Source organism: Arvicanthis niloticus, chromosome 26 (genome assembly GCF_011762505.2).
Source record: "Arvicanthis niloticus isolate mArvNil1 chromosome 26, mArvNil1.pat.X, whole genome shotgun sequence".
In the NCBI taxonomy this organism is placed as follows: domain Eukaryota; kingdom Metazoa; phylum Chordata; class Mammalia; order Rodentia; family Muridae; genus Arvicanthis; species Arvicanthis niloticus.
Window position 1 is genome coordinate 30,641,107 of NC_133434.1, and position 14,533 is coordinate 30,655,639.

At 45.3% G+C, this 14,533-nt stretch overlaps 1 protein-coding gene and 1 pseudogene across 4 annotated transcripts in view; both read left to right on the plus strand.

The window, feature by feature from the left end:
* Thsd4 (thrombospondin type 1 domain containing 4) overlaps nt 1–14,533 on the plus strand; it is a 562,869-nt gene that overhangs the window by 244,364 nt on the left and 303,972 nt on the right. The window lies entirely within an intron of this gene.
* Nucleotides 4,460–4,991, plus strand: LOC143439292 (large ribosomal subunit protein uL23 pseudogene; annotated as a pseudogene).

The window sequence follows — 14,533 nt, forward strand, 5'->3', positions numbered from 1 at the left end:
CTCTCTGAAATACCATCAATAAACGTTTGCTGCACCCCCCCCCCAAAAGAGGGCATAGTGGCAGGCAGTTGTGCTGGGAGACAGAGATGGGTGGATCCCTGGGCTCCCTGACCAGCAGGGTAGCCTAATAGGTGAGTTCCAAGACAGAAAAATTATACCTCAGGGCAATAAAATAAAACAAAAACAAGCAAGGTGTTTGGAGCCGAGAGATCCTCCAAAGTTAAGAGCACATACCGCTCTTCAGAGGACCAGAATGCAGTTCTCAGTACCTACTAGGGTGACTCATAACCACATATACTCATAACCCCAGCTTCAGAAAATCAGGTCTGGGGTTCCCTTCTGGTCTCCCTGGGCACCTGTATTCAAGTGCACATACTCTGCTACTATTAAAAAATACATATGTTATTAAAAACAGTGAATTACACCTGAAGAGAGATACCCAAGGTTGACCTCTGGCCTCTGCTACATGTGTATCCACAGAAGTACATCCCTCCCAGTGCTATGGCATCAAGGCCACAGCCAATCAGAGCTAGTGTTTAGGCAGTGTTCTGCGGCCTTGATGTGAGCAGAGGCTGCAGAGCCTCTGGAAGCTGATGGAGGGAAGTTACCTGCCAGAGCAGACCTTCAATTTGACCAAACCCTCCCTGTTCTAGTAACAGGTCCCCAAAGGACATTCTTCATAAAGAGGTCCACAAGTGAGAGGGAGAGCTACAGAGTTGTCCCTAGATAAGTGACTGGAGTATACAAGTCGGGGAATATATTTACTCTTTTGCACCTTTTGAATTTTGAACCACTTTTTTCCTTTTTTTTTTTTTTTTTTTTTTTTTTTTTTTTTTTGAAAAAAACAAAAATGAGACAAATCAAAGCAAAAACTTACGATCAGCAACTGTGAAGACAGGGGTGTCAGATCTGAGAGTAATGTTTCTTGTGTCCATCTCCCTTACAAAGCCCAGAGTTTCCTGGTCTTTGTCTAATGTATTATCCTATCCTACTTCCTGTTTCTCCCCTTCCTGCCTCTTCCTAAAAGAAGCCTAAGGTTAATAGTGTACATGTTTGAAAATGTGTGTGTGAATGAGTGAGTATGTGTGTGAGTGTGAATTTGTGGTCCCTGGGGAAAGGGACCTGTAAAGGAAAGGTGACATCACCATACTGTGAATAGAGTGGAATGGAATAGAATACAATAGAATAGGAGACAGAATACAGTAGATGGTAAAGAGAGAAAGGCAGGGAAAGGAAGGAATGACTGGAATAGTCCTGGCTGTTTGGCAGCAGTGGTACATGGTGGGTGGGTGCTATTTTAGAAAAAAAGAAAACAAATCATAACTCAGCTTCAAAATAAAAATCAACGTGTCTGAGATTTTATTTAACTAATGAGGGCCCTGTGTGGTATCAGAGCTGGTTCAGAGAGCAGAAGCACTAAGTGCCCTGAGGAAAGCTAAGGAATTTGCTATCTCAATAAGCTGGCTTCCTGGGGGAACAGAGATGCTCAGAGTTGCCTCTCTACTGACAAAATTCATTTGCATTACTACCAGTGTCTACAGTTTATAGAGCTATAAAAGTAGCTGAGCTAAAAACAATGAGAGGCACAGACCTATAAAAGCCGATGATCCAGAAAGGGCTTTTAAAACAATGCCTTGTTATTCCCTGGGAACTATACTCATTCTCCCCACCCCCTTTGACGCTTTCTACAAATAAACCCTTCAGACATAATATTCAATGCTTCGACTTTCTTCTGCACTACGGAAGATGTGAAATCTAGGCACAAGTTTATCAGGCTGGTTTGATTAAAATGATGGCCAGCTTTGGCAGGTTCTGAGCATGTGGAGGCCAGAAGTCAATGTCAAATGTCTTTTTTGAGACAGGGTCTCACTGTGTAGCGTTACCTGGATCTCACAGCTATAGCCTCGGATGGCCTAGAGCTTGCTCTAGACCTGCCTTCCTCCGAGTGCTGGATTAAAGGCATGCACCACCACACACAGCTTCCTTCTCATTGCTGTGGCAAAATACTGACCAAAAGCACCTTACAAGGGAAAAAGATCTGTTGGGTGTACACTTCCAGGTCCTAGTCCATCACCGAGGAAAGTGAGAATGGAAGCTCCAGCAGGGACTATGGAGGGAGGCTGTTTGCTCACAGCCTCATGCTTCTGTAGCTTTCTTATACAATACAGGACCCCTTGCCTAGGAAATAATGCCATCTGTAGCGGGTTGGACCCTCCTGTATCAATTAACACCAAGGCAATCTCCCACAGACAGAGATGATGGTGGAATGTATCTTTAATCCCAGCACTCAGGAGGCAGAGGCAGGCGGATCTCTGTGAATCTTTTAGTTCAGGAGCAAAGTTGCTTCCTGGCTTGCGTCCCCTAGCTTGCTCAGCTCCCAGGGTCACTGCCCCCAAGGGGCTAGGCCCTCCTCTATCAACTGGCAATGAAGAAAATGCCCAACAGACCTGCATTCAGACCACCGGATGGGGGCATTTTCTCAATTGAGCTTCCTCTTCTGAGATAAGTCTAGCTTGTGTCCACTTGACAAAACACCCAACCAGGACACTGCTAAACTGTGTGTACATATTATTATTATTCAATAAATTCTGTCATTGTGTGAGGCGTGAACATGTTCATCTATGTTTTAGGCACGGTGCACTTACAACATGTTAAGTTCTATGACCCTTCCTAAGAATCACTGAGCTGTGTTCCCCTGTTGGCTCTTGCATTAGCCGTGCCCAGGACACCTTCTTCTCCTCTCATTCTACCAGATAATCTTGCCTTTTAGATTTCCTAGACAAGAATTAGACCTAGCACTCACTGTCCCACTAACTGTAGGGAAACCCAGCTAAGCCCCCTAGTGGTTTTCTAAAGTCCCTTTCTACTTCCCTGTGGGAGAAGAACCCACCTCTTTGCCTTAGCAGAGAAATGCCAACAAATCTCCCACCAATTCCTCCTCCTTATTCACAGCTCTCCAACGCTCCCCTCCCCACAGTGATCTGGGGATTTAGAGTCCAGTGGTAACTTTTGGCTCATCACCTTTGTGGTTCGTGCCTCTTCAGAATACAGCTCCTCCTGTTGCAGCATCTTAATGGAACAGGAACAGCCTTATTTTAGCATCTCGCTTCACAGGCCTGTTTCCATGCCGTAGCCACAGTTGCTAAACAGTAATTCTGTGCCAAGCCCGCTTTTATCTTTCTCACAGCCTCCTTTTGGGGACAAGAAAAATTAAGAGATTAAAAGGTTGACCTGAGAACCCCCAGATAGTTAGGGTTGAGGTAAGGAACAATCTCTAAGTAGTGCCTGGTTTCATTCTTGATGGCCTCTTTAATCAAAATGTTATTTTTAAAAAATGCCTGTAACTTACAAACCAGTGAATTAAAACATATATATAAAATTATAATTTATTTATATATATAATATATATTATAAATTATATATATAATTTAATTATATATAATTATATATTAATTATATATAATTTATTTATATATAATTAAAACATATATATATTAATTTTTAATGCCACATGCCTAAGTTCCTGTCCTTCTGTTTTATGAGAAATGATGTGTAAGCGAATCCTAACTTTCAGAATGTGGTAAGCTCTGTGCTGTGGCCTAAGGCACGAGCAGGCTTAGTAACTGGACGTTTTAAAAGAATAGCTTTGCTTTCTTCTTTGTTGGGTGTAAAGTTCTGAGATGTTCTCTGAACTTGGCCTTTCACAGCTTCTCATTCAGAGGGATCACAAATGGTGTTTTAGAGCCACTTACGTCCCCAAATAGCAAATTATCATCATAGTACAGTGACATGCTGAGACTCTGTTTCTAAGCCGTGTCTGCTGGGAGCTAGAGAGATGGACTAGCAGGTAGGAGCACTTATTCTCTTGAAAAAGACCCAGTTTTGGTTCCCAGCACCCACATGGTACCTTACAACCATCTCTAGCTCCGGTTCTATAAAAACCCACTTTCAACTTCCACAGGTACCATGCACACACATGCACATACATATTATACATATATACATATAGGCAAAACATTCATCAGTCCAATAAAATACATTTTTAACATTTTAATACATTAATAAAAAAAGTATTCATTGTATGTGTATATGTGTGTGTTGAGCATGGTGTGTGTGGGGGGGGAGGTATGTGTGTGTGTACAGACCTCAAATGATCCATCTGGTGTCATCTTCTGTCACTCTCTACCAATTCCTATGAAGGTAGGCTCTCTCCATGAACCTGGGGCTCCTGTTTTCTCAATTGGGCTGGAAGTTATTATCCCCAATACTCTCCCGTCTCTGCCCCCTCATTGCTGTGGTTACAGGCGTGGGCAAGCTGCCTAGCTTGCTCTGTGGGATCTATATTATGGGTGTTAGGATCAAAACCTTGGTCCTCCTGGCTGTGCAACAAGGGCTTTGAACTACAAACCATCTCTCCATCCCCACAACTTTATTTTAAAAAGGCATTTGCGCGTTTTTCGCCAAGATGGCGCCGAAAGCGAAGAAGGAAGCTCCTGCCCCCCCCCCCCAAAGCCGAAGCCAAGGCAAAGGCCTTGAAAGCTAAGAAGGCAGTGCTGAAAGGAGTCCACAGCCACAAAAAGAAGAAGATCCGAACGTCACCCACCTTCCGGCGTCCCAAGACACTGCGGCTCCGGAGGCAGCCAAAATATCCTCGGAAAAGTGCGCCCAGGAGAAACAAGCTTGACCACTATGCCATCATCAAATTCCCACTGACCACTGAGTCAGCCATGAAGAAAATAGAGGACAACAACATGCTTGTGTTCATCGTGGATGTCAAGGCCAACAAGCACCAGATCAAACAGGCCGTGAAGAAACTCTATGACATTGATGTGGCCAAAGTCAATACCCTGATAAGGCCTGATGGAGAGAAGAAGGCGTATGTTCGCTTGGCTCCCGATTATGATGCTCTGGATGTTGCCAACAAGATTGGGATCATCTAAACTGAGTCCAGATGACTAATTCTAAATATACACTTTTTTTTCACCATAAAAAAAAAAGGCATTTGCGCATATATGTGCACATGTGTGTATGTATGCTGTGTGTGTGTTTGTATGTACATGTCTGCGGGGGGCCAGAGGTCAACCTCAAGTGCTATTTCTCATGAGTTGTTCATCTTGTTTTCCGACACAGAATCTCTAACTAGACATTAGGGTTCACTAATTAGGTTAGCCTGGCTGGCTAGTGAGCCCCGGGGATTTGTCTGTCTGCTCCTCAGAGCTGGGATTGTAAATGTACAGATGACCTTTGCTTTCCAGGGGACACTGGGGATCACACTCGGCCCCTCATGCTAGCACAGCAAACACTTTCAATGCACTCTCCTCCAGCCTAATAATTACATGCTCGCCCCCCTCTGAAGAGCAGGAGCTTTTCCTCCTGCTTCTGAAACAGCTTTGGATGGTGAGTCAAGACACTGGAGTTCTTAGTTTAGTGCTATGTAAAAGTTAACCCTTGGAGAAACTGCCCTCCTGTGAATATGGAGTCTAGGCAGATGTTCTCAAAGTCCATTCTCTTCACAAAAATCTGTGACTGTGTGGTGGGTCTTTGCCTTTTTTATCCTGAGGGTCACAAGCAGTTCATGGAAGAGGGCGTTGCCACTGAGGGGGGTGGGGTTGGAGAAAGCATTCTGCACACACAAATGTTGCATCCTTGATCCCTGGGGATTAAAGTCGTGATTTTACAAAATGCCGGCCGCTGGTCCAAAATCAGTTGTAAAGTTGCTGGAGTAACCCTTCCTCGGGATGTTTTATGAACACTGGAAGGAATTCAATTTCTAGCTAGGTCAGAGGGTAGATTGGAATATGCAGAATGCTGCCTTGTGTTTTGTCCTGTAGAACAGCTGTGCGGGGAGCTGAGTGATGCATGACCTCCCCCAGGGTGATGCAGACACATGTTTCTGTGCTTGGCGCCTCTCCCCTGATGCCCTGGACTGTGAAGTGATTAAGCTCTCAAATGCGGGATGCAGTGGGGAATGTAATTCTCCTTATAGGACACTAACTTTCCATGTTTTTTTTTTTCCTTTATAATCAGACAATCCTATTTTAGAGAAAGGCCAGATAGATAAGAGAAAATGGTTGCTGGTGGGTACTTGTTACTTACTAATCCCCCAAACGTGAGACAGGAGCTAACCACATTCTGTGTGCCGAGGAATAGACACAGTAACAGAGGGACATAGATATTCATCTCAATTTCCAATTCAGAAAGTGTTCTCTAGACTAGGGAGATAGCTCAGTCTGAGGAACCTGAGTTCAGTCCCTAGGCATGGTGACACACATCTGCAGCCCTGGGACTGAGGAGGCAGAGATGGATAAACAACTGAGGTTCACTGACCAGCCGGCCTAGCCCAACTCAGTGAGGTCCAGGTCCATCGGAGACTGAGTCTCTAAAACAACAGCCAAACCAACAAACAAATAAACAAAAACCCCAACAACGACAAAATAGATATCACCCAAGAAACAACAACCAAGCTTGTTCTCCATGTGCGTGTATATACATGGGGACTTGTAAAGAATGTGGACACACCCACACACTCACACACACACACACACACACACACAAGCAACAGAGGCACAAAGATGGTTCTGGGCCAGCTCAGCTGTCAGAAAGCTTCCATTACTTCAGCAGAGCCCAGGGTATCTCAGCAACTTCCTGGGAGTTGTGCTAGATTACATCCTAAGAATGAGCAACGCCCGGATACACACAGAGTTCTAGGAAAGAGGTTTCTTGCAGGAGTGAGGTCAGCGTACTCACTTGAAATAAAGGCGATGAGGGCGAACGCCCAATCTCTGTTTATAACCGTGCAAAACAATTCTCGAGACAAGCCATTAGTCAAGCAAGAGACTACTCACAGATGGTGGCTTGGGCTGGAAGTAGACTCGAAGGGTGGGATGATGTCATTAGTCATCACCCGCAGACAGGCTGCTGGCATCCGTGAGCCCGTGGGCTGAGGTCAGGTGTGCTATTGGGGCTTAATGTTGAATTGTGTGTCTTGGAGTACCTAGGGAAAGTCACAGGAAGTGTCAAAAGTGACAGAGAGGATCTCACTCAAACTCATATCTCTTCACACTTTCCTTCCCTCCACCCCTGGCCCCTAAAGCCAAAACTACTCTGGACTGTTGCAACTGTGTGCCCTCCATCAGGGAATAAACATTACCTACTGGGCCAGCAAGATGGCTCTGTGGGTTAAGGTGCTTTGCCATACAAACCTAGCTACCTGAGTCTGATCCCCGGAATCCACATAAAGGTATTATGAGAGAAATGACTCCACAGACTTGTCTCTGACCAACGCATGCCCACCATGGCATGTGTTCGTCATGCACGTGCACACAAAGATGAAACACTTAAAAAGAAAACTGTCTGCCAGGGCCCAAGCATCCCAAGGAACGTCTGTGGAGATTAGGGGTCATCTCTTCGACTAGGTAGGTTAGTCAGTCTTCAGATGGGGAGGTAAAGAGAGAGTGCATGCAGGCACAAACACACGCAAAGGGCGAGCAGCACAAGGCAGGAAGTGCGTTCCTCCACATCTCCCTGTTTTCTTTCTCCTGTGTCTTCAGATCCTAGCCAGTGTACCATCCTCTGGGCAGCCTTCTCAGACCTGCCCAGACTGCATTAGCTGTTTCTGACTCTGCTCCCTGGCAACTTGTGCCTGCTTTTCACACTAAACTGTGTCTGCTGGTTCCAGTGTTTGTGTTTCTCTTACCCTCAGCCTTATATAGTGTACTCTTCGGGAGCAGAGCTTTTTGCCTGTTCATGTCACTCCTGGTGGGATGCATGTTTTCTGACACATTATGTAAGCAGGAAGGATGATGATATGTGAGAGGAGAGAGACAGAGACAGAGAGAGAGAGACAGAGAGAGAGACAGAGACACAGAGAGAGACAGAGACACAGAGAGAGACAGACAGAGACAGAGAGAGAGACAGAGACACAGACACAGAGAGAGACAGACAGAGACAGAGAGAGACAGAGACACAGAGAGAGACAGAGAGAGAGAGAGACACAGAGAGAGACAGACAGAGAGAGAGAGAGAGTTAGTTCATGGTAAACCCAAGAGGAAGGATTCCAATTCCATCTGGCCTTGAGAGCTAAGTTAACCAGGGGTAGAGATGATGTACTAGTTAACTAGGATACTAGTTATCAAAATGTGTCTCCTGGACCAGCAGGGGCCCTAGGACTGTATTAGAGATGCACATTCAGGGGTGCCACACTTAAAATCTGAGACTCAGGAAAACCCTGGCAGCAGAGGCTTAGTAAGTCCACTAGGTGACAATGATGTACATGAATGTTTGAGAACAATTGACCTAGCTTCTGACAAGGATGGAGACACACCTCCATACTGTGACCCAAAGCAATCTCAGACGTTCCCTTAGTCTTTACAGGATCTTGACTTAGGTAAAGCCAGGTCTTTAGCTTCACTGCAGAAAAGAATTTCAGGATAAGCCAGTATGAGGCAGAGTTGAAGTTTATTAAAAGACATTTTTAAAAGACTTTAATTTTTTATTGTTTCTCCGTGTGTGTGTGTGTGTGTGTGTGTGTGTGTGTGTGTGTTCTGTTCTGATATTCATGCTCTTATTTTCCAAAACCCAGGCTTCTTCTTGTGCCCCAGTTTATGTTTACATCCAAATCCTAGCTATCACCTCAGTCTTCTCCAGGTATCCAAGAAAGGAATCTGAGCCAATGGGACCGGTAGAAACAAACTCATTGAAGCTGTAATACAAAAAGTATGATCAGGCTTCATGAGTAGACAGATGTAATAGGTCGAGAGCATGTTGGATTGAAACACTAGCAAATAATTGGTCAGGTCAGATTGTGGAGGTGCTTAGTCTCCCATCTTTATGCAGCTTGAGGGACCAGTGAGGGTTGTGGGTTAGAGAAGACCCTGATTCCACAAGGAGATGCCTGAGGTAAGTACCACTCTAGGCAAGGGAGCAAGGCATTGAGCAGAGGTACACAGTCCTCTGGGCTTCATATCGTTCTGCTTGTGGGAGGACAGGGACAGAAATGCCAGTGACACTCTAGAGGATGAATCACTTGGGTGGGACAGCTGGAAAAGACAATGGAATGGTGGCATACCTCACACAACAAGGGAAGACCAGAGAAGGGAGGAAACTTCAGAACTCAAGTCCGGTGCTCAGTGGGTTTGAGGAGAATCCAGGGTATCCCAAGGTGGGTATAGAGTAGGCATGTTGGTAACTGGAACTCCTGGTAGTGTGAGCAGAATATGGGGCTCCCTGCTGTACTAATTACTTTTCTCTTGCTTTGGTAAAATTTAATAATCAAGGCAACTTATAGAAGGAACCATTTATTTTGGCTTATGGTTCTAAAGGAATGAGAGTCCTTCAAGGTAGAGCTGTATAGCAGCTGGAGCAGGAATCTGAGAGTCCCAATCTTCAACTGCAAGCTCAAAGCAGAAAGAGCAGACGAAAAGTAGGGAGATGATAAATGGTCTAAAAACTTACCTTCAGCAACATGCTTTCTTCAGCAAAGCCGTACCTCTTAAACCTCCCCAAACAGCGCCACCAGCTGGAACCAAGTGTGCAAATACTGGCGCCCATGGGGGATCATTTCTCAGTACCACAGTCACCCCAAGCGATGGCAGGAGAGGGGAGAGTCAAGGAAGGAGCTACAGACAACCCTCAGGGAATGTCTGCATTGGGTGAAAAGATGGGGAACCGGGGTGGTGGCCAGAAAACAGGAGGCCACAGTTGCTGAGAGGGACGGGAGAAGAAGAGGGGACTTGTTAAGGTTGTGGCACTTGTGCATGGACCACAGTAGAGGGCTGTGGCTTCAGGACAGGCATGTATTGCCAACACTTAACAGTGTATCTTCAGGAAAAGCCTTTGCTGAGAAGTTGGCAGGTCCTCTGGGCATGAGAACAACGCAGGATCCCACATCCTGCAGCAGGTGTGTGTGGAAATTGCCAGAAGCAGGACTCACTCAGTTATAATCCAGTGGCTATTCTATTTTATTATTTGTTTTCCTGTTAATGGGATCATCTTAAATATTAGCTGTTAAAAAGCATACTTTAAAAAAATGGATCTCCTATTGTGACTCACTACTTAATAACCCCAAATTTGTTCTTCTGGGGCTAAGAAGGTAACATGTTTGGAGCTGGCTGTTGAGATCAAAAGCTTTGGAAGGCTTCTGCTCCTGGCTTAGGCAGTTGAGGCCTGGGGAAGGGGTGGGGTGCTCACTTAGTCTCTCTCCTTGTTTTCCTTCCATTTTGGCTGATGTTTCTGAAAGGTGAAGGAAGGTGGTCTTGGTCCCTCAGAGAAGTGGGGAAGATCCCAGCTGTCCTGTGTTTTATGTCTATGGCTTTCTCGTTGTCAGGTGTTCTCATGTCTAGCCTGGCTCTTCACTGGCCCTGCAGTGATGAGGACAGTGTTCTTCCCACCAGATTTGATGTACAAAGGAAGGCTGCTGAGGCAGATTGGCCTGGTTCCATATGAATGCCTTTCCCTCAGACCTTCATAAATAGAATGAGATCACCCCAACCTCCCCTTATATCCATAAAAAGAGAGGGGCCCAGGAAGCCATTCAAATTTATACTGTGTCTTTAGCATGGGAAAGTAATGACTTATCAATGGGATTATGTGTCAGTCTGAAGAAGTGAATGGGGCCTATGAGATAATGCAACACATAAAGGCGCCTGCCGAGGACCTGTGTGAAGTCTCTGGGACCTACATGGTAGCAGGAGAGAACTGACTCCCGAGAGTTGTCCTTGACTTCCAAATACATGGTTTAGCATGCATGCACGTGTGCACATTCTCTCTCTCTCTCTCTCTCTCTCTCTCTCTCTCTCTCTCTCTCTCTCACACACACACACACACACACACACTATACTAAAGAAGAGACTGTCATGTGGAGTGTGGTGCAGGAGGGATGGTTTACCAGTTAAGAATATGCATGGCTCTTGCAAAGGACCTGAGTTGGGTTCTCAGCACCCATGTTGGGCAGCTCACAACTGTCTGTAATTCCAACTTTAGAAGATCTAATGCCCACTTTGGTTGCCTACACTCACATGTGTATATAAATTTAAGTGCTTGTGTATGCATGCACACACACACACGTATAAATACTTTAAAAATTAAAAAATAACTTTTGAAAAGCAACAAAAGTAAAGAGAATGGCAGAATGGAGTCTGATGCTGAGGAAAGAGGAAGATGAAGGGAAGAGAAAGAAAGGAGGAGGAACCTGGTGCTCTCTGAGGGAAGAGGGGACCTCTGTCCTGTGAGCACTGGGTCTTCCAGAGTTGTGTATTACTTAGCTTTCTGTTACTACGTTGAAAGGTTGATATATATATATATATATATATATATATATATATATATATATATATTGTCTCATAGATATGAATGTTTCAGTACATAAAATGATTGTCCCATTGCTTTGAGTCTATGGTAGGATTATATTATGGTAGATTACAAAAGAGCAAATCCACTTACCTCCTGACCAGGAAGCTAGAGGAGAAGGAAGAGGAAGAGGAGGAAGAAGAGGAGGAGGAAGAGGAGGAGGAAGAAGAGGAGGAAGTAGAGGAGGAAGAGGAGGAGGGAGAGGAGGGGGAAGAAGGAGAGGAAATGGGGAGTCCTATAATCCTGTTCAGGGGTGCCCTCAATATGGGTGCCTGAAGACCTCCCACCAGCACCACCTTGGGAACTAAACCATAAACATGGCTTGGGAAGACTTTATGATCTAAACTGTAGCAGGCTGTTTCTGAGACGCTCCATTGAGGTTGAAGAACTCCAGCATTTAAAGAAGAATACGCCAGCATTCGAGAGTAGAACTTTCACATAAGATACACCAGAAGGGCAAACACGGCCTTGCCCTCCTCACCCACGTGTTTGTGTACCTTTGGAATTAGAGGACAGGGTCATTGAGCAGTTTGCCTTGACACATAAAGGCACCCGAGGTGTAAGGAATAGTTCAAAGGAATGCCAGCCTACTGAAGCGCCGAAACCTCTGACCTTCAGGCAGACAAGCTCCTGACTCAGGAGGGTTTTGTAGAGGTTTTCAGGACTGACCTATGGATGTCCTGTTGTCGGGGAAGACAGATGGGAAGGACCTGTCTAACCCTGGGCCAGGGCTAGGGCAATCCTATAAATATCACAGAGATAAACATGGCTTCCCGGGACCTTAGAAAAAGGAAGAGGGACAGCTGCTTTCAGTCAGATAGTGACAGGTACTTGAGAGAAAATAGAAATGGATATTTGTTAGATTTGTGGGGAAAAGAAAACTTAACTTTGTGCCTTTAATGCAGACATCTGAGTTTCCAGCAGATGGAGATGTTCCCCCGTGAAAGAGACCTTTACAGGTATCCCAGCTCCAGACATTCCTGCTCCTTAGGACTGGATCACTTATTCCTTGGAGAGACAGAGAGGACTTTGTAAAAAAAAAAAAAAAAAAAAAAAAAGCATCCTAGCTTTAAATGAGAACTGAGAACGTCAGGGAAAAGGGAGACCAGGGCTTCTCAAGAGAGTTAGCTAGCTGAAAGGATGAAAGCCTTAGCCCAACTTGTTTGAGGTGGGTTTGGCCCCTTGTCATTTGTTTCTTAAGCCCTGTGTGTGGAAGCAGCAGACAGCAAAGCCTTCTGGCCGCCTTTTCATCTGCATGGATTTGCATCATAGTACTGGATGCTTTGGAGTCAAGATTGCAAGCTTTAAGGTTTTGTTGTCTTTCTTTTTCTTCTTAGTTTTCTACTCTTCTGTCTGCAGGCCTAGGGTCAAGTTGTTTCCAGAGCCTGCCTGTATTCTGTTTGGGGGCCTTTGAAGGGTGCTCTTGCCTCAGGTTGGAAGAGCTGAATAGCAGCGCTGGGAGAGAGCAGCTAGGCCCACCTCATTAACATTTAAAACAACAACAATAACAAGTCCTGCCCAGCTGCAGAAGAAAGGGGGATCATGGGACTTTGTTGTCTGGGCGACCACAGGGTTAGAGAAACATTCTCAGATCTGCTGTAGCCTTCCTGGTTTGATGCTTTTTCTCTTGCTACAAATCAAATGACCCAACAGAGGGCTTCCACTAGGTGACAGCACGTCTGCAAGCTTAAAAGGGATTGTGTTTTTGTAACTTGTTTTTTTTTTCTTCCATGGTCTTTTTCCTAATGGTTCGATACAAAATATCTCAGATTTCATTTTGCTTCCTTTTTCTGATGATGGAGGTAAACTCTTTCAGATTTTAGGGTCAAGATAAATTCCAGGAGAGTGAGCAGATCACTGGGTATGTATTAAGCCACCTAGTATCTGCTTCACTTTTACCAAAGCATTGGATCAATTATACAAAGATACCACTTTCATGCTGAGCTGATATAATTTTTAAAAAGAACTAGGGACGGAGTAGATGGTCTTGTGTTTTATAAAACCATGGTATAATGTGTTAGGGAGCGTGTGGGGAATCTGTATGAGGCCATGCCTAGGCGTCTACCTAAACAATCAGCCAGATGGTGGGCATCGTATAGAAGGAAGTTTATTGGGGGAAGGGAAGGGGACATGGAAAAGGGGGTAGAGGCAGAGAAAGGATGGGAATGGAGGACAAAAGGAGAGAGAAGAGAGGGTTCCAGGAACCACATTTTAAAAACGGGGGGGGGGGGGGGCAAGGAGAGAAGAAGAGGAGAAGGGGAAGGAGAAGAAGGAGAAGTAACAGCAGCTAGGTTTGGTATCTGTGTACTTACAATCCTGATGTTAGGGGTGTGAAGACAGATGTATCTCTGGGCTTATTGAACAGCTGGCCAGCCCACTCATCCACCTCCAGGCCAGTGAGAGACCTTGCCTGAAAAACAAAAGTGGACAGGACCTGTCTTAGTCAAGGTTTCTGTGGCTATGATGCAGCAACATGAGCAAAATCCAAGTTGAGGGGGAAAGGGTTTATTTGGTTTACACTTCTACAGCACTGTTCATCATTGAAGGAAGTCAGGCCATGAACTCACACAGGATAGGATCCTGGAGGCAGGTGCTGATGCAGAGACCGTGAAGTACAACCGTTTACTGGCTTGCTCCCCGGGCTTGCTCAGCCTGCTTTCCTATAGAACTCTGAACACCAGCCCAGGGATGGCACCACCCAGAATGGTCTGGACCCTCCCCCTATCAATCACTAATTAAGAAAGTACCTTACAGTTGGATCTTATGGAGGCATTTTCTCAAGTGAGGCTCCCTCCTCTCTGAGGACTCTAGCTTGTGCCAAGTTGACACACAAAGCCATCTAGTATAGCACCTGAGGAATGCTATCTGGGATGTGTTCTGGCCTCCATGGGCATTTACCTGCACATACACAGGTAAAGGAATCAGTCTGCTACTATAGAAGATTGCCAGCCAAGAGAGAGTTCCCTGGGCAGTTCAAGGTTGGCTTCTCGGTCTCCTGTGTACGAATAAGTGGTGTCTTCAGCAACAGGACACTGCTATCTGGTTTTGATTGGTGACCAAGAACAATGACAGTAGCTTATCTTGTTATCTGCACAAGACCTGCAAAGGATCAAGTCAGTCAAAATTCCAGCATGCATGGTGGAATAGATCCACAAAGCTCCATGCTTGGTGAGGAACTATCGGCAGT